At 38.9% G+C, this 21,166-nt stretch overlaps 1 protein-coding gene across 2 annotated transcripts in view; it reads left to right on the top strand.

Moving 5' to 3' along the window:
- MID1 (midline 1) overlaps positions 1-21,166 on the top strand; it is a 264,289-nt gene that overhangs the window by 58,403 nt on the left and 184,720 nt on the right. Inside the window, exon 1 of one of the 2 annotated variants that reach the window (XM_029998920.2) lies at positions 9,229-9,383. The exons of the other annotated variant lie outside the window; for it this stretch is intronic. The gene's annotated coding sequence lies outside the window, so the exon portion shown is untranslated. Of the gene's footprint in view, positions 1-9,228; positions 9,384-21,166 lie in introns of those variants that run through there. 2 annotated transcript variants of the gene reach the window in all.

The following is a 21,166-nucleotide window of genomic DNA, read 5'->3' as shown; positions in this document are numbered from 1 at the left end:
GCATGGCAGGCCAGGGCCAGGTCCTGATCCAGTACCAGTTGACCACGTGCTGGTGACCCAGGGAAGACACAGGACCAGCCCATAAGCCACCCAGTCACAGTTCAAAGTTGTCGGCATGGAAGTCGGTACGTGTCATCCTTCTGGCTTCAGGGGGAGTTGGAACAGCTCCTCAACGGCCTCAGAAAACCTAGCGGTTGTTGGCGCGTCAAAACTCAAATCAAATACGAAGTTTAGTTGCGGATGAATTGAATATTTCTCTAGAAATTTAAGCTGTCCTATTTGTCTTTCATAAAAGCTGTAAACATCTCTGTATTAGCAACTCTGTTTTCAGCACAAAATAAAAACATAGCCCCATACTAGCTACTATGAAGAAAATTAACTCTATCCCAGCCAAACCCAGCACATTGTTTAAACTCTCTGCGAAAAGCTGGTATGTAGGACAAACGGGATTTCTTACCACATGATCAGGGTTGATTTTATATCCCCCTTTTCAGTAACCTAAGATGCCTCGGAGAACTGTGCACATGTCAGGCTACATTTTATTGTAGAGCTTAATTGCTGCAAAGGATGATCTATCTGCTAGAATTTTTGTTCCCGTTAATAAACTCTCTTGGTAGTTATATAAGCATTTACTGTAGTCCATTAATGAAAAGTGTGCTGGTGCAGGTGTTGAGTGTACCACAATAAAATTTTAGCAGTCAAGAGGTTGTTTATTGTACTCGGTCACATATTCTGTTGTACTCCCAGGTATTGAGACTGAAATGGAACAAATGAAAAACCAAGATTAGAGCCTCTTAAAATGGGAAGTAAGTTAAAGGACAATATTTTTAGCCACTGTGCCTTTTTTTCAGTTGTAAAACAATGCGTGATTAATTTAGAGGAAATAATATTTCTCCAAGCAGACTCTCCTTTTCTTTTCTTTTTTTTTTTTTTTTTTAACATAATAAATACTATTGCCATAAAAACAATGGAAACCAAGAACTCTTGACAACTCATTTTAGGTCTGGTAGGCTTGAATGTAAACTGAGCTGCCCAGAGAGAGTTCGTGAAAGAGTTTACTTGCTGTAATTGTAATAAAGGAAATTTAAAAACCACAATCTGTTTCAAGTCAAAAATGAACAACTGAATATTGTCTTAAACTTTTTTTTTTTTCCCCGCTGTTCTTGGCATGCCTGTGCTCTTTAGGCAAGTGGCATTATGGGACTCAGGATATAAGTGTTGTTTCTTTTAGATAAGTAAAACTGTGTTGTTTCTGAACCCTTCAGTCCATTAATTCAAAGTTTGTAATTTCAGAGTCTTTCCTTTACAGTGTAAGAAAATAAAACATAAAAGCTAGAAATAAGTCATAAGTAGGGATCAAATCCTATAATCTATTTGTTTCTGGTGTTACACTTCATTTGGTAAACTTTACATGCCTAATGGGTTTAATATGATGTTAAATGCATTCAGTCATTTTATGCAATGTATCTTCATTATTTTTTTCTATTTATTTCTATCTATTTATTCCAGAAAGGTGTCCTTTCTCTGAATGTCATGCCATTGTAGCTATTACAATATTACAAAAGCGTAACAAGACATTTTTAAAAGAACTGGGGTGGAGGGAGATGTGAACGTTTGTGGCTGACATTAAGCCTTCATTTGAAAATTAAGATTAACGCCGTTATTATATGATATTATCATTAAAATATCATTTTTGGTGTAAGTAAAATATGGATTTCTGGCCCAGCTTCTAGATGACCTGCATATGTAATAGAAGGGTTTTTTATAGTTTTCTTTCTTAAGGTGGTGTGCTGGCTAGTGTACCTACCAAGTGACTATGTCTGAAGAGTCCACGCTCATGATGGTGCTCACAGTTTTACACGGTTTAACCATAGGAGGGAGCCTCTCCTCTTTCAAAGTTACGCGGGAAGAGGCAATCCCGGGCCTTTGGGGAGGTATCTTCCTGCCAGTTTGCATTTGGAAGTGTAAATGCTTCTTTTTTTCCCTATGAGGCTGATCCACTGCAGTTTCACAGGCAGGTACATTTGCATGGGAGTCAAGCCTGCTCATGCCAGAAACAGCTATGTAGAAATTATCAAACCGTGCTCCTGACGGATTTTAGACTGTGATCATACTTGAACATGAACGGGATTCAGTCTTTGCTAGAAAATAGCCGGGTCACGTAAGTAACTGCCAGCATCAGCATCACTACAGCTGCTGCAGGAAAGAGAGTTTGTTTGCTTGATGCTGCGTGGGTTGTACTCTAGCCTTTTCCACGGCATCTCTGTCTTCGTTACTGACAGTCGTTATTGGACAAGTAAATATTTTGGTTGTTGTCCATTTAGTGCAATCAAGTTAGGTTTGACCTTAGCACAAAGTTTACACAGTTCCAAATAAAATTTGTGTTTTAATGGAGTTGATTAAGTGGAAGGAAACCCGTGTGTGAGTATATTTAAGTATGTTTGTGACTCCATTGATTACATTGAATTGGATCAATAAGCTGATGTAAGAGAGAGAAATTAATCTGTCGAATTAAAACCTATGAAAGAAATGCATAAGGGAAATAGATCATTAGAGAGGAAAAAACAGAGAATGGTTAGAGAAGCTTGAGCAAAAGAATAACATAAAATGACTGATCATTAGAGCTTAATACTGTCGTGGTTTAACCCCAGCCGGCAACTCAGCACCATGCAGCTGCTCACTCACTTCCCCCCCAGTGGGATGGGGGAGAGGACTGGGAAAAAAAACAAACAGTAAAACTTGTGCATTGAGATAAGAACAGTTTAATAGGACAGAAAGGAAGACAATAATAATAATAATGATGATAACAATAATAACAAAATGAAAATAACAATATAAGGATTGGAATATACAAAACAAGTGATGCACAATGCACTTGCTCACCACTCACCAGCTGATGCCCAGTTAGTTCCCGAGCAGTGATCCACCCCTCCTGGCCAGCTCCCCCCAATTTATATACTGGGCATGATGTCACATGGTATGGAATACCCCTTTGGCCAATTTGGATCAGCTGCCCTGGCTGTGTCCCCTCCCAACTCCTTGTGCACCTCCACTAAACACTACTTAGCAACAGCTGAAAGCATCAGTGTGTTATCAACATTCTTCTCATACTGAACCCAAAACATAGCACTGTACCAGCTACTAGAAAGAAAATTAACTCTATCCCAGCCGAAACCAGGACAAATACCCAAATTAAATTAAATTTTAGATAATTTAATTTTTTTAATCTATATAAATGAGAGCTAAAGGAAGCTACCCTTAAAGTTTTTATGTGGTCAGAAATTTCCCAGGTTACTTGTGCTTGGTGATTCAGCTTGAGTCTCCCTTTCATGGTGAGCAGAGGTTTCTCTGATGTTTGACTGTCAGGCGCGCCATCCTCTTCCTCATCTTACAGGCCTGAGCTGGGGCACTGGGGCTGGAGCGGCCTCTAAATGAGAGATGGTGATTTTTGTTGAGATGTCATAGAGATGCATAGTGCTTGCAGTGCCTGGAGTAAGAGCTCACAGTAGACTCAAACAGGAAAGTGGGGTGTCACTTAGGCTGACCTATTTCTCCAGCCTTGCAAAGCTGCTTTTCCAAGTTTCTCCCCTTATTACTCCAGTTCTGGGCCATATTATTGCTTTCTGAATCCTCTGCCCACTCAATGTATACTCTGAAATCTGTCCTGGATAGCAACAGGTTTATCTTGCCTTATTCTGCACAAATAATAATAAAAAAATCCCACATTTTCTCACAGCAAGAGCAGTGCATGGTATTAACTCAGGCATTTCTCACACCTAATATTCTACTACTTTTCTTGCGTATATTATTGGATAATGTCCAGATACAGTCATATGTTATTTTTTTCTTGTCATGTGAATGTGATGATAACTCCTAGGAGGAATCTTTAATGAGGGGGTAAATCTGCAACAGTGCTTATATTACAGCTCAGTACTGCAAATTCTTCTTCATATAAGTAGATTTCTTGTATGGAGTCTGATTAACTGTAAGACACTAATGCTTGTGTTTGCAGTAGTTTGCAGGGCAGTTTCCCATAAGCTATTTATACCATATGTCAGTATGCCACTTCATTCCTTAATTCTCCTCCCTCTTCCCAAATACACCCAACTATATTAATTTCTCTTTGTTTTGGAAAAATGGGCAAGAATACTACTATGTAAATCATTGTGTATATGTTTTCACTGTAGTAATATCCAAAAGTTGGAATTCCAACTGTGCTGCAAACCTCTGAACCACAGGGAAAATATATGTGTCTCCTCTGAAGAACTTAACAGCCTGAGGCTTCAAGCCTAGGAATTTTTTATGCAGATGTTTGTCTTTAAATACTGAAGGGGTTACAAAAATCCTGATGGTTGGGCTTTCAAAGGCCTTTCAGTCTTCTCAGTGCCTATGCGTGTGTGCCTGCTCCTATCAGTCTGCCTGTAGCCCAATTACGATGACAATATCTGATCGTTAAAAAAATTTCGGGGAATGTCCATGATGCGGATGTCTCCTGATCCCAGGCTGCCCGCTCATCCGCAGGCTGGCGCAGAGGGCTGCAGAGGATGGGCTGGATTGTGGGGGTTTTTCCTGGCTGCACAAGAGCAGTACCCCACTGTCCAAAATGACGGTTGTTGGCTCATCTCTGACCAGTCCATCTCTGACCAGCATGCCACGTACGCCAAAGCCTCTGAAAAGGTGCTAGCAATGTGTTTTCTGCCCCCTTTATAGACAGCAACGTCCTTCTTGCTCCTTACAGTTTAAGGATGGAGGAGGAATGAAGATTTAACGTTTTACAAGCCACAGGCTGCTCTTTCCATTTGCTGTTTTAATTTTGCTCTTCTATCAAACTTCAGGAAGACTGACGCATTTACTGAAGTTCGCAGGCTAGATGCACCAGTGTTGGCTGACGTACTTTGAAGTTCCAAGCCAGATATCCTCAGTTTCACACATACACTCCTAATGTAAACCCAGCTGCACTGCTGAATTCTTGCTTTCATCCAACTCAGAAACAAAAGCAAAGAGAGAGTGGGTTTAGACTGAGCCCATGGAGATCAAACCCAAAGGCAATGCTATTAGAAAACCCTTGTCAAAGTGAAACACTGACTTGAGTAACGTTCTTGCTAGAGTGACTCTCTCTAATCATCTGAGTTTCTTCTTTCTTTTCCTTTTACCCAACTATGTTTTTCTATTATGTTCTTCCCTTGTTGCTAATAGTCATCCTTCCTTCTCGCCAGGTCACTCCTCTTCCAGTTTGCAGAATTGCCACCACACTGCTTTCTCAGAAGATAGATCCTGTGAAGTAGCTAAAGAATACCCCTCAAATTCACCGTACATATGTTACAGGCTAGCTAAATGTAGATCATTAAACAGCCTTACCTTTAAATGGTAAAGTTTTCATATTAATTGACTGTGCTGAGCCTGTTAAAAGGTGTGCTCTCTAGACCATCTACTGACTATGGAACTTACGCTTCTTGATCAAATGCTTAAAAGTCAGAAGATGTGTGTACCCCTAAAATGCGCATTTCCTTCTGTTTATAAAGATATGCTGCCTCCATTTTCTACGCTGCCTTTAAGAATTACTGGGAGTTTCTTTCTCAGAGAAGGTAAGCAAAAAAAAAAAACCACCGAAGAACTGCAGTGGATTGCACTAATCAGTCACACCAGCGAGTCTCAAAGAGCTTAGTAACCTTTAAAGTTTAGTTTTGCTGGAGTCTCTTCCAGCACAATTGCCTGCACCACTCTGCTTGTAGAAAAGATTATTTGAAATGCACTTAGCATTGCTATTAAAAATGCAGCGCTATTATCCAAATGACCTTGCCTTATGCTTTTTGTTAATCCAAGAAACATGGAAAGGAGTAAATGCCATGCAAAAAAGGTGGTTTTGACAGATGATACAGATAAAAGAGGACATAATTGTGAGCAAGTAGAGAAAAAACTATGGAGCAGAGCATGTAAACCTGTGATATTTCCTAAAGCTCATACTTCCTTCAGGCATTTGTCATGAGTTAGTCTGAAAGTTATGTTCTGGTACAAGAATGAGAAAAATGAGCTCTTCCAATTTTTTAGTGCCTGTTGGTTTTGGTATTATGTCCTATTGTGAGATTTTTTTTTTTTTTTTTTTTTTTCCCCTGTACGCAAACTCATTTTAACCGGCTTCCAAGTACAAGGGTGGCTACATGTTTCATGCTTCATTCTTTTTTTTGACAGGTAGAGCTTTTTTCATTCGTGTGTATCATAGTTAAGTATATCCTGGTTGGTATGAGCTTTTGTTATTTAGAGGTTATTTATTTATATAAAGTGGTCTGTGAAGAGGTCCTATTGTTTCTAAAACATTTAATGTACTTTCTTCTTTACAACGGGAATGCTCTCAGATTGAGAGAGACAATGACAGCATTTTAGAAGCTGTAATTGGGATATAAACGGTTCACAAGTACATCTCTTAAAACTGCTTTTTAAGGGGTGAAATTCACACCACATGACTTTCACCATGCTGGAGTCCCACCTGAATCCCTGAATGGGGTCACCTAAAGCAAGCGTGTAATTCTAACGTGGTTCTCAGAAAGAAAAATAATAAAATTGGAGTTAAATTGATGAAACAAGATAACTGTAAGTATTCCTCTGTATAAAGCTGTCAGATTTTGCTTTTTTTTGGGTATCAATCAATCTCTGGCTTCTGTTTGATTATCCTTCAGTATTATCATGAGTTGGGTATTATCTCATAGAAATTCTACAGAAAGAAATATATTCATAAGTATGAGAGTATTCATAAGTATGAAAGCACACAAATACCATCGTCTGGAACAAAGTGAAGCTTTTTTGAAAGACAATAGTATTTTTTTAAAGAATGAATAGGATTCACATATATTTATGATAAATTTTTGCTACTGGAGTGACTTTGTGTATATTTTTAGACAGAATTATGAATATCAGATCTGAAACTAGAAAGAATAGCAACATAAGTTGTGTGATAACAAATACAAAATATTTAAGAACTTTATCTCAAACATATGGTAGACTAGTCCCTGTTTCAGAAATCATCTTTCAGAGCATGAGGATCACTGGAGATGGGGTGCACTAGTGTGAAACAGCAGAGACTTGGCTTACTGCCTGAGACTTCCTTGGGCCAGGTCATTTGGCCTCAGTACCCACCTGTAAAATCAGAGATTTGACACCCTCCAGTACTATCATAACGAACCCATCTGATTAGATGAACAAGCAGAAACAAAGACGTAAAGATATTAGCAATCTGTGTTCCTCTCTAAGGAAATAAGAGGCTGACTTCCCAGGTTAGGGTGTCTGTTAATGAGCTCAAGCCTATGGAGGTGGAGCCTTACATTTCAGAAAGTTCATTCACCATCTTCCTTTTTCAACTTTTTCATGGAAAGCAATTTCTTCATGGTGAGTTCTGTGAAATCTGGCAGGTTTTATATTAAATATGTTAATCTTGTGAAAACTCATTTTGGCAGAGAATCTGCATTCAAAATACTGAATTTGCAGACACCAATTTTAACTTATATGAATCCTCTGATATTTTATGATAACTTTTAAGTAATAAATAAGAGACTTTGCATTGCAATTGTTTGCCTCAGATTACTGCAGTGAGGCCTTTGTCCCGTAAAGAATTGTCCAAGATTCCTGGCCAAGTAATTCCTGGCCAACATCGTTAAGAGACAGTTCGCAAAATTCACTGTCCAAGTGTTCTTTGTCATAAATGAAACAAACAGAATTCCTTCTTTCTTTCCTTCCTTCCTTCCTTTGTTCTCTGCTGATGTTGCCATTTTTTTAAACTAAAATACGATTTGGAGTGAACCATTGGGATTAATTCCTCTCCTTGGGGCCTCTTCCTTATCCCCTTACAGCCTAACCCCAACAGAAGTGGAAAGGGATTCCCCAACCTCCCAATTTTGATGTAGGAAAAAGGTGTTCCAGGCATTTATTGCACACGTTTGGTTCATTTTCACTGTTAAAATGGCTCTGTATGGTGGAAGATCCTCCTCTGCTCCTGTCTCCTCCTTCAGCTAAGCAATAATGGGGAGACAGAGCCGTGAAGTCACAACCCATATTGTGAAAAAAAGATCTCATCCATCAAACTGTCACCTCAGTTTTCTGTCCAGGGTCACAGAGGAACAAAGTCAGCTTGTGTCAGGTTGAAATAGCATTGGTAAGTGTTAGTGTGCGTGAAGCTGGTGGTTTGAAGTCTATTTATTTTGTTTGAAAGGCTCAAACAGCATGCTGCCGAGCAGAGGAACAAGCAGGAGGAAGTCTCCTTATAAATTATTACTGGAAGGCTCACAGCCATCATTTAAGATGTGAAATTATGCCATCTGCTTTTCTAGGTCTTTGATTTACTTTGTGGCAGCTGTCTGTTTCTGAGTTTCTGCATCTCACAGAGAGGTAAAACTTGCATTAAAACCTAGTATGACAACAGCATTTCTTTAACAAAGATTTAATGCTTTCTTGAAAACCGGAGTATATGCAGGGGATGTTATCTCAATATCTATGGCATGCTTTCAAGACAAATTATGTGAAAAAAATGCTGTCTCTTTTTACATAAACTGGGAATGTAGATAGAAATCTCTTTTTGTTGTAAAAAATGCAATTATTTTTTCTGATTTTAGCTATAAAAAGCATTTCAGGGAGGCACAAATGGTTTTTTCATATTGCTTTGAATTTGATGATTCCTAACGTTATTGATTTCGTGTCTGTTGGGGTCTTTTTTGTTATACTTTTTATTATTGATTTTCTGGGGGAGCATCTTTGCTGTTATTTTGCTGTTTGAAATATTTAAGGTTTATCTACGTGTTCTTTGTTAAAAAGAAAAATCTGAGGCCCAACAACAGCTTTAGGAAGTCGCGTAGCTAATTTAAAAAGAACAACAACAAAAAAAAAAGGCTAACTACTTCACCGCGGGCTAACCGTGATGCACGCGGGGAACTCTTGCCAGTACCCAAGGGTGTGCTCGTTTTCAGAAATTAGCAGCTGAGAGGGCGACGAATGGCGATGTGCACTTTTCCGTGCCTTGTCCTGACGCGCTGTCCGCGGACGGGGTGTGCTGTCCAAGTGCCCGGCGATCTTTTTCGGATACCCTCCCTGGGGATGGTCCGGCAGCGGCGGGGCGACTGAGTGGCAGCAGCATCTCTTCCCCCACCCCCCCGGGAGGATCGCTTCTGCTGAAGTCATTTGGTGCGCGCTGCTTTTTCCTGCGCGAGGATTAGGGAGTAGGAGAATGGCTTTGTGAGGAGGCTCGGAGAGAGGGAGCTGAAGAGAGGCTGAACAGAGGGGCCGAAAGACTTTAGCCTTTCATAGTTCTTTCAGTCAATTCATTCTGGGAGACCAATTGCATGCGATACGGCAGCTGGGGGTTTTGTTTTCCTTTCAGCTATATACTGTAGGAGAAGCTGGTAAGGTTATTATTTTTTTTTTTTTTCCTTGTTCTACTGTTCCACGATGCTATTGTAATTGCTTTATCGAAGCGACTGTTTGGTGAGGAAGGGAAGTTGGTTAATGATGCTGAGGGTCCCCTGCATTGTCTCTGCTTTGTGCAGCTGCATAGTTTGGGGAGAGGCACTGTTTACAGTAGAGGGGCTGGTTTCCGTTGAACAACTTTGCTGTTATTTTTCCAAAGTTGTTTCAGCCTTTCTTTCGGTGAAGCTAGGAAAATAAGCAAATAAACGGACTTAGCTGTTTAGAAATGGGTAAATTTATAGAGGCTGCAATTTGTTGAAAAAGCTGTTCTGCCTAAATCCCAGTTTCAGATGTTCTTCCTTTGATGTTATCGGATTTGTTACTCTGCTGGATCAACTCCAAAACTGGGTTTTATGTGAGAACCTTCTGTCACAAATCTTTTCTTCACGTTTTCAGCAGGGATGAGATAGGTCACTTGAATTGATAGCCAAAGAAAACAAAACAAGAGTGTATCTGTGGAAGGTGGAAATATTTGGGGAAAGGAAAAATCCTAGGGGAACTCTGGAATTAAAAAATAAATGAAGGAGCATTAATTCTTGGCACTAATTTTTAGCAGAATGCTCCTGATCAGTGTAATAGGAAGCATGTGGTTAGGCAGAGAATACAAATACTCTTTCAGAAGATTCAAGATGCACAGGTGCATATCCTGTCTAACTGCACCCTTCCAAAGAAAGAGTTATCATATTTATCCTCTTTGAGAGGAAAAAAAAAAAGGAAAAGGAAACCAGAAGATCCTGGCTATCCTGTCCCTTTCCCCTCTTCTTGTTATTTCTAGAACAGTGACTTGTGTTTGTCAGAGTCTTTTATTTCCTTTCATATTATCGTGGGAAACTTTAGCTTGAATTGGTTGGACATACATGAGCGCAGCTTGGGGTATACCATGTCTATTGCACAGGCAGGCTATGAAAATCCTGCCTGTGACTCAGATGAATTGTAAAGACCATAATTACCGACAAAAGTTTCTTTTGTGAGCATTCAGAAATCACGAACAAGGTAAGGGGGAATGATTGACAACAGTTACACTACTGATTGACAGAGAACCAAAAACTTGGTCTGTGACTTAGTATGTTAGTTTTTCAAGAAGCGTTGACCTTTTTCACTATTATTCTGTTCTTTCTGGTGGACTATTCCCAACTCCCCTATTGAGGCTAGAATGTCTATCTAAAATGTGTCTTTGTAATTACTGCCTATAGTCTGTACGTCTCTTTACAATGATATGCTTATTTGTTGATGCCGAAACAAAACTGAGAGATGCATTGCAATCAGACCTCCATGAAAGAATGTGTATCTTTTATATGCCTTATATGCTTAGCTATTGATTTCAGCTACAGATTTCACTCTTACAAAGTAATGAAGTGCCACATCCAAATCCTGGAAATTTATACTCACAGTTCTAGCTCTTAATAATGGAAGGCCCAAGGATATCAATGTGGCTACTCATGTGAGTAAAGATTTGGAGACTCATTTCCCATTCATGAATGAAATGGTTTAGGAAGTGCGCAGTTACTATGGTTCTCTTTTGGCTTAAAAACAAAAATCTCCATTAAAACAACTACTAATGAGATTTGTTAGAGGGGCCCAAGAATAGACAAATTCACTGATTTAATATAAGAACGTGGTAGACTCTTGACAGCAGTATTTCAAGAAGAATGATAAAAATGTTCTGCCTCTTCAGCTTATTAACAGTTTCAGAAATACGGGAAACGTAATTCATCTCTTTGTGCTGCACCACTAGATACGGCCATGACCCTTGAAATACCACCACAACTATGACTTACTCCTCCCTTTGAGAATAAAAGTTAATTTAGTGTGGTCTTTATCACATACTCCCCCTTCCTCATAGTAATAACTGTCAGTTCTGGCAAATGACAACAAACTCATGTTTCAGGTTAGGCTTCTCCTGGTTTTCTGTAGACAAAGGTACAGTATCTCCAGCATGCAGTGTTTATTACTTTCACATCCTTCGTTTCATTGCAAGCAAACAAGGCAGGATGTGTTCCCTGGTTATTGATACACCAGTTAAGGCTCTTTAGTTCTCTAGTGGAGAAATTACTTTGGTTCAGTGCTTCTAAACTGTTCAACAGCATCCTTTAGTTTACAGAGACAGAGAGATATATTTGCTGCTACTTCTTTCCTAGTTTTCATGAATTCTAAATTTCCAAATGTGATTTTGAAGAAAAAATGGGCATCTAACTTAAAAGAACTCACAACTGATACTATATCTATGCATGTGGATGGTAAAGGAACTACACTGATGTTGTTGTGCAAGAGAGCCCTAAAATTAACTGCCTGAAAAAGAAAAGTGGCTATCCTATCATTTTTTATAAAGCAGAAATACATATACTTTTATATGTCCATTATTGTTGGAAAAAGGGCCTCTAATTGTAAATGAAGGATCACGACCAATATCACATTTAAGCATAAAGAAGTAAATCTTGGCTATAAATGTCTTTTATTAAGTTAAAGCAGAACAAAATTAATTCCAAAGGTGGAGGGAAACATATATAAATAAACTTAACATTCATTTACTCATAAAATTAGAGTGATCTAAGCGTATTCCAGCAGTCATTAGCTACCAGCTATTTGTCACCACTGGAAGGTTTAGGCAGATGAAAACTCTAATATTGCTTGTCAATACACATACACAATTCTGTAAAAGAAACTGTAAGGTTGGAGCTGCCATACTGGTGCTATGCTGCAATTTGGCGAATTTTTTGTGAGCTTTTTCACACTTCTTATTCCAGATGTTGCATAGAGACCATATAGCAAAAAAAAAAGGTGTGTTTTCTAGACTATATACATACATACTTGTATGTGCATGCATAAACATCAGTGGCAATTTATTAAAATGCAGTTGGCACACTGCAGATTATTTTCAAGCTGGTTTTGTTAGTATTCTTTTACTTGTACTCTTGCTTGCATCAGTGTAAGAGTTGTTTGAACATGCTAACTTCATGCATCTTCTGTGTTAACTAAACACTTTCTATGTTCATTATTACACAGAGGATTTACAAAGCCTATGCTTAGAGCTCATGGCTACCCATCTTCCTAGAAATAACTACCTGAAGTGAATGTCACCGTAAATCAGGCTAAACACAGTGTAAAAGAGTTCTACTTTTCTTATCCTTAACTGAAAGAAAACACATCTGGGCTCTCATGGGAAGCTGCCATTTTACAAACAGTAAGCAGCAGGAGGTCCAGTCTGGTGGAACAGGATAGGAATTAGAGAAAAACCTCCCACTTGACTGCTTGACAAAACAAGAGATTTTGAATGTTGCTTCAAAATCATCTTCTTTTTTTTTTTTTTTTTTTTTTAAATTGCTGTGAAAGTAGTTAGATACCAATTCAGTCATTTTTACTCACGAAGTAATAGAATATAGAACAGGCTGAGTATTTTTGTTATATGTATTTAAATGATACTGGTATTTTCTAGATACATCTATGTAATTTTCAAAACTTTTTGATGAAATTCTGCAAGATTGCTGATGCATCTTTCTGTTATGCATATCCTCCAGCACCTTAGAAGCTCAGTGTGTTTCATAGCTTGGGATTTGCTTGGGTTTTCAATCCAATATAAACAGACAGATTGAACTGCTGAGTAGGAGATCATCTGCAGGATGGTTTGAGCGTAAGAACTGTGGGACATTGTAGTGATATATGGCTGAGGTTTGTGAAGTTCACAGCATCCCACTATCTTCCCGGAGCATGTTTCAATGATGTATGGCCATATCTCTTCATCTTTGAAAAGCTGGACTGTTCACAAGCATGTTGTCCCTTCTGGTTGGATGTAGTAGGTATCTTTCATGTTCAGAATCTCAGTCTTTTAGAAAAGTAGTATCCATTTCCATGATAAACTTTCAGGTCTTAAGAGATTGACTTGTGGTCCATTATGAGGTAAAATTCAGCCCACGTGGTGTGGCAGACTGGGCAGGGTGCTGTCTGTCAAGGTCTCATAGTTGATGCAGAATGAAATTATTGAGACGTGTGGTCTTATCCAATTAAAACTGACTGAAATGTTAATGGTCTTTTGGCTGACACTTTGGGAAAGACCACCAGTGATTTCCTAAGGGGACAGAACTATTAGCTTCCAACCATACCTGAGTCTGTCCAAGGCCAGAACATTATTAGCTGACATCTATGGAGAGTTGTAAGAGCTTTTGAAGTTTTCTGGATTACGTACAGACAGAAAAAAGATGGATTATTTTTACTTCCATGAACCGGAGTATCATACTTCAGCGCTAAATAAAGGAAGCTAAGGGTCAACCTGTCAGTCAAAACTCATCTACGTTACAAAAATGTGTGAAGCTTTTTTCATGCGCTGGTCCTTCTTATCCGGTGGAATCAGCTGTAGAACTGGTGTAAGCCGAGACTTCGGGACTCCGAGGGCTTTCAGAGCATTCTCAGGTGGCAAATGAAGGAACAATGAATTTTGACTGCCTTTGCAGCTCTCTCAAAGTAGTTCCAGTAGGCTCGTTGGTGAGGATGGGGCTTATGCTAGGACTTGGATCACAGTTTAAACTTCTGGGTTTTTTCTATTGAGTTTAGCTGGGTCAGATTTAGGCAATTACTGATTGCCCTTTGTGACCTGTTTTCTTCCAGGCTGTGGAAGAGATGAATGCACCCTCTTGATACTCGTGTAGTGTCCTACAAGGAGACATCGCTTGCCTTTTAGAAGTTCTGTCAATGGCGGGTTTGCTTTTTGCAGTTTCAGAGGCCAAATATTAGACTTTGTGTGGGGTGCTATTCCCTTTTAGAAGACTATTTCTGTACTCCACACCTTTCTGCAGTCCAAGTTAATAAATGGCCTAGAAAGATGTTTTTGAAACGTCAGTAGATGCTGAGAGAATGATATAGTGAAAGCTGGGAGCATGTACAATACAACTTGGGTGGGATTCAGTTCCAGATAAAGACTCTAAAACTTGGGCATCTATGTGTAAATGTCTACATGTGCTTCAGTTCAAATGACAGCTGACACCTATGGCTCAATTCAGTTGCCCGCACACCGGCATCTAATGCCGTTACAGGTGCATTAAGGTACCTTAGACATCCACATGGGACTGCGAGGTGACACAGGACATTTGGACACTTTGTCTTTCTGGAGAAGCGGCTCTGCCAGGGCATCTGAAATGATGCGAGGCCCCTATGTATAGGCCCCTGGACAGAGAGGCCATCTTAGCTGGCCAGCTCAGTAGCTCTTCTCATTCCCCTGCTCATGTCGACTAGATCGTCACTGGCTGAAGTGCCACCTTTCACAGTTAGCTTGTCTACAGACAGCTGCCCACAATTTGAATAACTGCTGATTTTTTACATCTTTTTATTATGTCACTACTCTTGAAGAAAAAGAGCGGAGTTATTTATGGACCAACATTAAAGTATTTCTGTTCATTATGGTAATAGGGGGAAGAAGGAAAGCAGGAAGGAAGGGGAAAAGTGTATTTATCCTGTCTTCTGAAGGCATCTACTTTGAATGCTTAAGCTAGGACACTGGGCTGCTTTGTAATCAAGAGAGAGAGACCTTATGTGAATTATTCAAATTCTGTATAAATCCCTAGGCAAGGGGAGACAAAGTCTCCTTGGACTGATTCAGGTGGCCTTGGTAAGATGCTGAGCTGGTAACATCTAGGACTAGTCGATAGGAAACATCAGGCATGCCCATTATAGCTTCGGTCATCTGAATATGACATACTTTCCTAAGGTTATTCTAAGTTCTGTTAGCGTGTGTTCAGAGTAAAAAAGATTGTGCCCAATAATTCTTTTCAAGATATCTATTCTATTCATCGAATTTGGCATAACTGCTATGTTATATGATTTGAACTGACTTCTAGAGGTACCTACCTCTCTTCATCAACTGCATAGGACCATTGCCTCTGAGAAAATAATCTGAGGGAAGAAATTATTTCCTTCTGTTATGCACCATTTACATGAAGTTCTTTTGCTGAGATATCTTTAAACTTCCACATTGTTTATGCATATCTGTAGTGTTTGTCTATGTATTCATGTGTATTCTGAAACAATATACATATGCACTCCACCCCACAATTCTTTTGTGCGTGCCAGAAAATAATTTCCCCAATTGAACAATATAAATTACAAGTCCAGTTATTGTCTGTTTTGAGGCCCATAATTAGAGCTCAGATGGTAGGGCAATTGCAGAAGAGAGTTTACCAATTTACATGTAAATCAAACATAGTCTGATGGACCATGATTAACGTAGGCTCAGTCAACATCTTAATTAGCCAGAAGCACATCATGAGGCATTGGTGCCTGTCTTCCCACCCCTGAGATTTTTTTCCAAGCAAGTACAGGTTCCTCAATAGCTGTTTTCCATAGCATTGTTAAAGCTAAGACCTTAATAACTGCTCTAATGAGGGAAGTTCGTTAAAAACTGTTTAGCCTTGTGTAGAACACCTGAGGTAGCATAGATTTTCATTAGAGGGCAGAGCTGGGCCAATTTGTAACCTGGATCAGGTATGATATTAAATAACAGATTTGTGCCAAAATCACATTGAGCACAGAATATGTTTTTTAAGAACTGCGGATGGTGTTATCTGATTGATTAGTTCCACATGTACACAGCCCCAGGAATCTCTCCACAGGAGCCCACATGGAATCAGGATAAGCACAATTTAAGTATGCCTTTGTAGTTGAGTAACCTGCTGGGCAGGACTTCATCTCTGCTAACAATGTCTCTCCTGATATTTTGTTTAAAGGCTTGCTAGTCTGCAGCTAATTTATTTTACAAGTAAAAATCAACTTTCTCCATACAGATATATTTTAAAATTCCTTGAATACTATCAAATATTGTTTTCAAAAGCTAGCTTGTCTGAGGACTAACTCCCAGTGGGACTAGGGGATGTTTAGAATTTTTCCCCATTTGATTCCTTGCTGTACATCTTTCACTGCTGCAAAAAATACACAGTGATATGTAGATGGAAATGTTCAGCGTATATTTATTTTTAGTTTTAAAAGGAAAATCCTGTTATGAAATGTTTGATTTTAGTGGGAAGAAGTTCTTTTATTGATGAAACCAGAAACTCTACCTCTCTGGTATTATATGTTCCCACTATTGCAAGACTGCAGAATAAAAGTGCAAATAACACGTACACTGTGTGCAATTTCTGTCCTTGCTTTCGTGATAGCTGGTCTAAGAGCTGCTGGTGGTGACAAGGAGAAAAACATCTGTTGTGTTGTTTGGAATTGACAGCTGAGCAGAACAGGGAGTGATTTACGACCTTATATTTTCTATTATCTTTGGGCATAACATTGTGATTTTCTGCTTCGTTTCTGAGGAGAGGTGAAAACTGTGTTTGGAATCAGTACCAGTCACTGCATGAGTGTTGGATGCTACCCTGCCCTTCCACCCAAGGGACTGGTATCACAGCCTCCCATATAGGAAGTCTTCCCTCATTATGGAAATAAAGGACAAATTCCCTGAGATCAAAACCACTCACAAATTATAGATATCTCTTGCCAAAACAGAGAGAATTTATTAGTGGAAAAGACCCAGGAAGCTTCCTTGGTCTATGTGCCTGCCAATGCCTTGTTATTTCTTACATCCTCTCAAAGGCTTCATTATGTTCAATCCATCCTTGCAGGCTTTAGTGGCAGTCTGGCCTCTTATTTTAGAGGATTATTTTCTTGGTAGTAATTGTTCACTTAACTTCATGCTTCTGTTTGTAGTACAAATCATCCTGCTCCCTTCAACTCAGGTCACTAAACAAAAGGAGTACTCTGTATGTAATTATAAAACCATTTTTATTGCATTTCTGAACATACTGTGAGTTTCAGATGAATGGTAAGAATTTGTTTGAATCCTTTTGTGAAAAGCTAACCTTTAAGGTCATTTAAGCCCTATTGTTTACCATCATAAACCAAGAATTGCATGCCTTGAAATATGGAGTGTTAGAAATTGACTTGACATAACAGTACTTGAAACATCTTAGGCTAAAAAAGAGCAATTTTAATCTTCGTGGAGCCAAACATTCACAAAAATTCAGCCGCTATCTGCAGTTACCATATTGCATTAATGCAGATGCTACCAATATTTCTTAACCTAAAGTACAAAGAAATTCATGGGTACAATCTTTTTTTAGAATAAACACATACTGACAGAGCTGCCACTGAAGTTACTGCAGTCTACAGATATCATGTGGTAACTGAAAATGGCTGTTTGGATGAGTAACATGACTGTATGTAGGAAAACTCAGTTTTTAATGGCTAAAAAAACATAAGAGACAGTAGCTGATAAAGGACACCTTTAAACATTGATTCTTGAGGTGGTTTGGGTATTTGAAGTTTGAATAGTTTATTTTTATTTTAGCTATGAACAATAGCTCTGGAAACTCTGTTCCCTCTAAATCCAGAAGGGACCTTTTCCAACAGCAGGTTATAACTTCAGCCTTACCTACTCTGGAACGTCAGTGGAGGTAACTGCTTGGTCTCTGTTCTGTCTTTTGGTAGACTCGTATTATTAATGTGCTTTATATTATTCTTCATTACCTTTCTTTCTGCTATCCATCCTGGATAACTAATTAAAAATGGGGCTTTATCTCTGCTAACCTCCATGAATCAAAATGCTAGGTAGTTTCATAGTTTATTCTAAAGGGTAAGTCTTTTTATCCATGCCTTCTGGAGGTTCGTGTCTTTCTCCATTATAGCAGAAGCTCACGTACTTAGATTTAACCCCTAACTGCAACATTTAAAATACAAGTGAGATAAATCTCTCCTTTAATGACTTAAATGTGGTGTTGTTATAATGTTAAAGTCTGAAGAACTGTCTTGACGTCTAAAGAACATAAAATACCATCCTTACACAAATAGAGTGCAAAAGTTTTTAAACGGGAGAAACATCCAAACTATTTAATCACTTTGAAATTAACAGTTAACAGCAAAAAGCATTTACTAATGTATAACCTGTTTTTCTCTGGAAATATCTAATTGCAGTGCCTATTTTGAACCGTTCTAGAACACTATTTTTCTAAAGTTTTTTTGAGTTCTTAGATTAAATACTGAATTCATAGTAGCATAGAATCATAGAATGGTTTGGGTTGAAAAGGACCTTAAAGATCATCTAGTTCCAACCCTCCTGCCATGAGCAGGGACACCTTCCACTAGACCAGGTTGCTCCAAGCCCCATCCAACCCGGCCTTGAACACTGCCAGGGATGGGGCATCCACAGCCTCTCTGGGCAACCTGTTCCTGTGCCTCACCACCCTCACAGTGCAGATTTCAGGTGAATGCAATTAAGAAGCAAAGCAAAATACTAAAACATGGTGAAGTGGTATAAGCAGCGTTTTCTTAAGGTGCTTAGTTTGCAAGTCTTGAGTGAACAACTGTTTTCTACAGTACTATGGTTTTCTGTTTAAGTGCTTACAATATACTTTCAAAGAGCAAAAGATGTAAAAATATCCTGTATCATACACGGAATTCACTGTGTTGATGTATGCCTGTAATTAGTCATCCTCCCAGAAGTATTCAAGTAATAACACTATAATTAACTTGCATTTACACCGTGTTTTTCAGTATAAGAAATACTGTACAAGTGCTCCCATTTCACAGAAAGGAAAACAAAGAGGGAGGTTCAGTGTTTTGATCTTGATTCTGGTATTTCTGAGTCAAGAAGGTCTCCAGTGTTCATGATCAGAGCATGGGACATCTTTCACAGATGATCCTCGCTCCTCTGTGAGAAAAGGCTCTCCTGGAATCACTCCCAGGGAGACATATTGTGGAAGCAGGTGGGGATTTATTGAAAAGAAGACATGGCTATTTGAACACTATTGTAGTCATTAACAATGCAGCCATTAAGCTGAACATACAGAAAAAGTAAATATTTATGTGACTGGTGATCTAGCTGGAAAAAGTGGAAAATGGGAAAAAAATGCTTATGTTTTAATTTTGTTGCAGTTAGGTGTCTGACTCTTTCTGTTATGCTATTTTTGTGCTGTCATCTTTCTATAGAGCTGTAGGCTTGGGAAATGCTAGATCAAACCGAGAAAGGTAAAAGTGGGGGAAAAAAAAAAAAAAATCAGTTGAGAAAAAGCCAGCCAAGAAAAAACAACCAGCTGTAGTTGATACTGTTCAGTGTGAAAAATGTGGTGTTAATTCTCTCTATTTTTTTCCTGTAGGAGATCATTAGAGGGCTTTGTGGTCTTTCCAGACCAGTACAAAAGACATTCTTATATCTTGATGTGTCTCTATGAATTTGAAAGATATGACCTCCGTAGGGGATACTACTGTTGGTTTTACATCATTAATGTTTCCCTTCATTTATTTCTGCAGAATACCTGCACTGTCTTTTAAAGTGGGAATTGCCTGGGGTAACAAATTGAATCTTGAATCTTTGCACCTGACGCCATGAGAGCCTATAAATTAGTTATGGGCTAGGAAGATACAATCCTAAATGCTTCTATTTCTCATAGAAAAACTGACCCTTGGGGTCACTAACCAAAGAATGAAAAACCTGGACTTGTTAACAAGAAAACAATTAATTATTTACACACATGTGGGTATTTGCCATTAGCATCTTTAGAATTAGAAGTCCTTGTTCTGCTAGATTTACTTCTGCCCTCGAGACTGTAGTTGTTAAAAAACGGCGTTCAGTCAACCTCTTTTAATAGCGGGAAATACATACAAGAGAAACAATGAATTAAAGCAGGGCTCTATATGTCCCTTGCTTTTGGCCTTTCAAAGGTACCAAAGATTAAGCTATCCTATTTCAAAGCTACAATAGCGTAGAATCACTAGTAGTAACTGTACTACCACCCATATGGTGGTTTATTTTTCTAGCACATTCATGGCCAGGATGAAGCAAATAAATTATTGAGTGCTGTGGGTGATTTCATTTATTTATGTATGTATGTATGTCATTGTTAGAGCAAACAGTAGAGAAAAACCTTGCATCCTAATATGACTCCCTTGGGGAAATCTTAGTGCCATTCAGCCAGGTGGAGCTTCTATGTGTTTTTTTTCCATTCACTGCCATCCGCCTATCCATCATAATGCCCTGAGCACTTTTCATCCATGAAAACTCCTTGCTATAGCAATATATAAGCTTTGTAAATAAAGTCTGGCACCCCTAAGGGGAACAATATAGACTTCTAGGAATTCTCATATATTTAATCTGTTTTAAGGCCTGAAAAGTATATTTCTGTAATAAAATATTTTAAGACCTTTTTGTCCTGGGAAATCTCTTTTCCATGGCAGGTGACCTTTACAGGTCCTATCTGGCTACATAACTGCTACGGATATGAACATTTAGGGGTTTCAAATGGATACAGTATGACGCAAACATTTTGTAAGGATTACTCCAAGGCTAAAGCACTTCCCCGCTCCCCCAATATTTGAGCGGTCTGAAAGCATCAAGGCCCACGTTATCCCTGCAGATACATGCAGAAAACTCCCAATGGCTACAGCCAAACCTGCATGTGTGCATCCAAGGGCAGTATTTTGGTTCTGAAAGTTAACTAGGATATGAGAGAACAGAACTGGATTTTTGTATAGCCCCTTTCATACTTGTTCTGGCTCAAAGCATCTTACAAGGAAACAAAGGAGATACTACTAGCACAGGGAGCATGTAGGAAGGCTGAGAAGACATTACGTGCTTAGTAGAAGATCACACAGTGTTTCAAAAAGCAGAGCTTGATTTATTAAGAAAAGCAATAGTGGCCAGAAACACTGATGTTATTGTTTTTTCCTTCCTCCTTCTCCCTCTGTCTCTTAT

This window comes from Aquila chrysaetos, chromosome 23, assembly GCF_900496995.4.
Source record: "Aquila chrysaetos chrysaetos chromosome 23, bAquChr1.4, whole genome shotgun sequence".
NCBI lineage: Eukaryota > Metazoa > Chordata > Aves > Accipitriformes > Accipitridae > Aquila > Aquila chrysaetos.
This window is presented reverse-complemented; position numbering and strand designations above follow the sequence as displayed.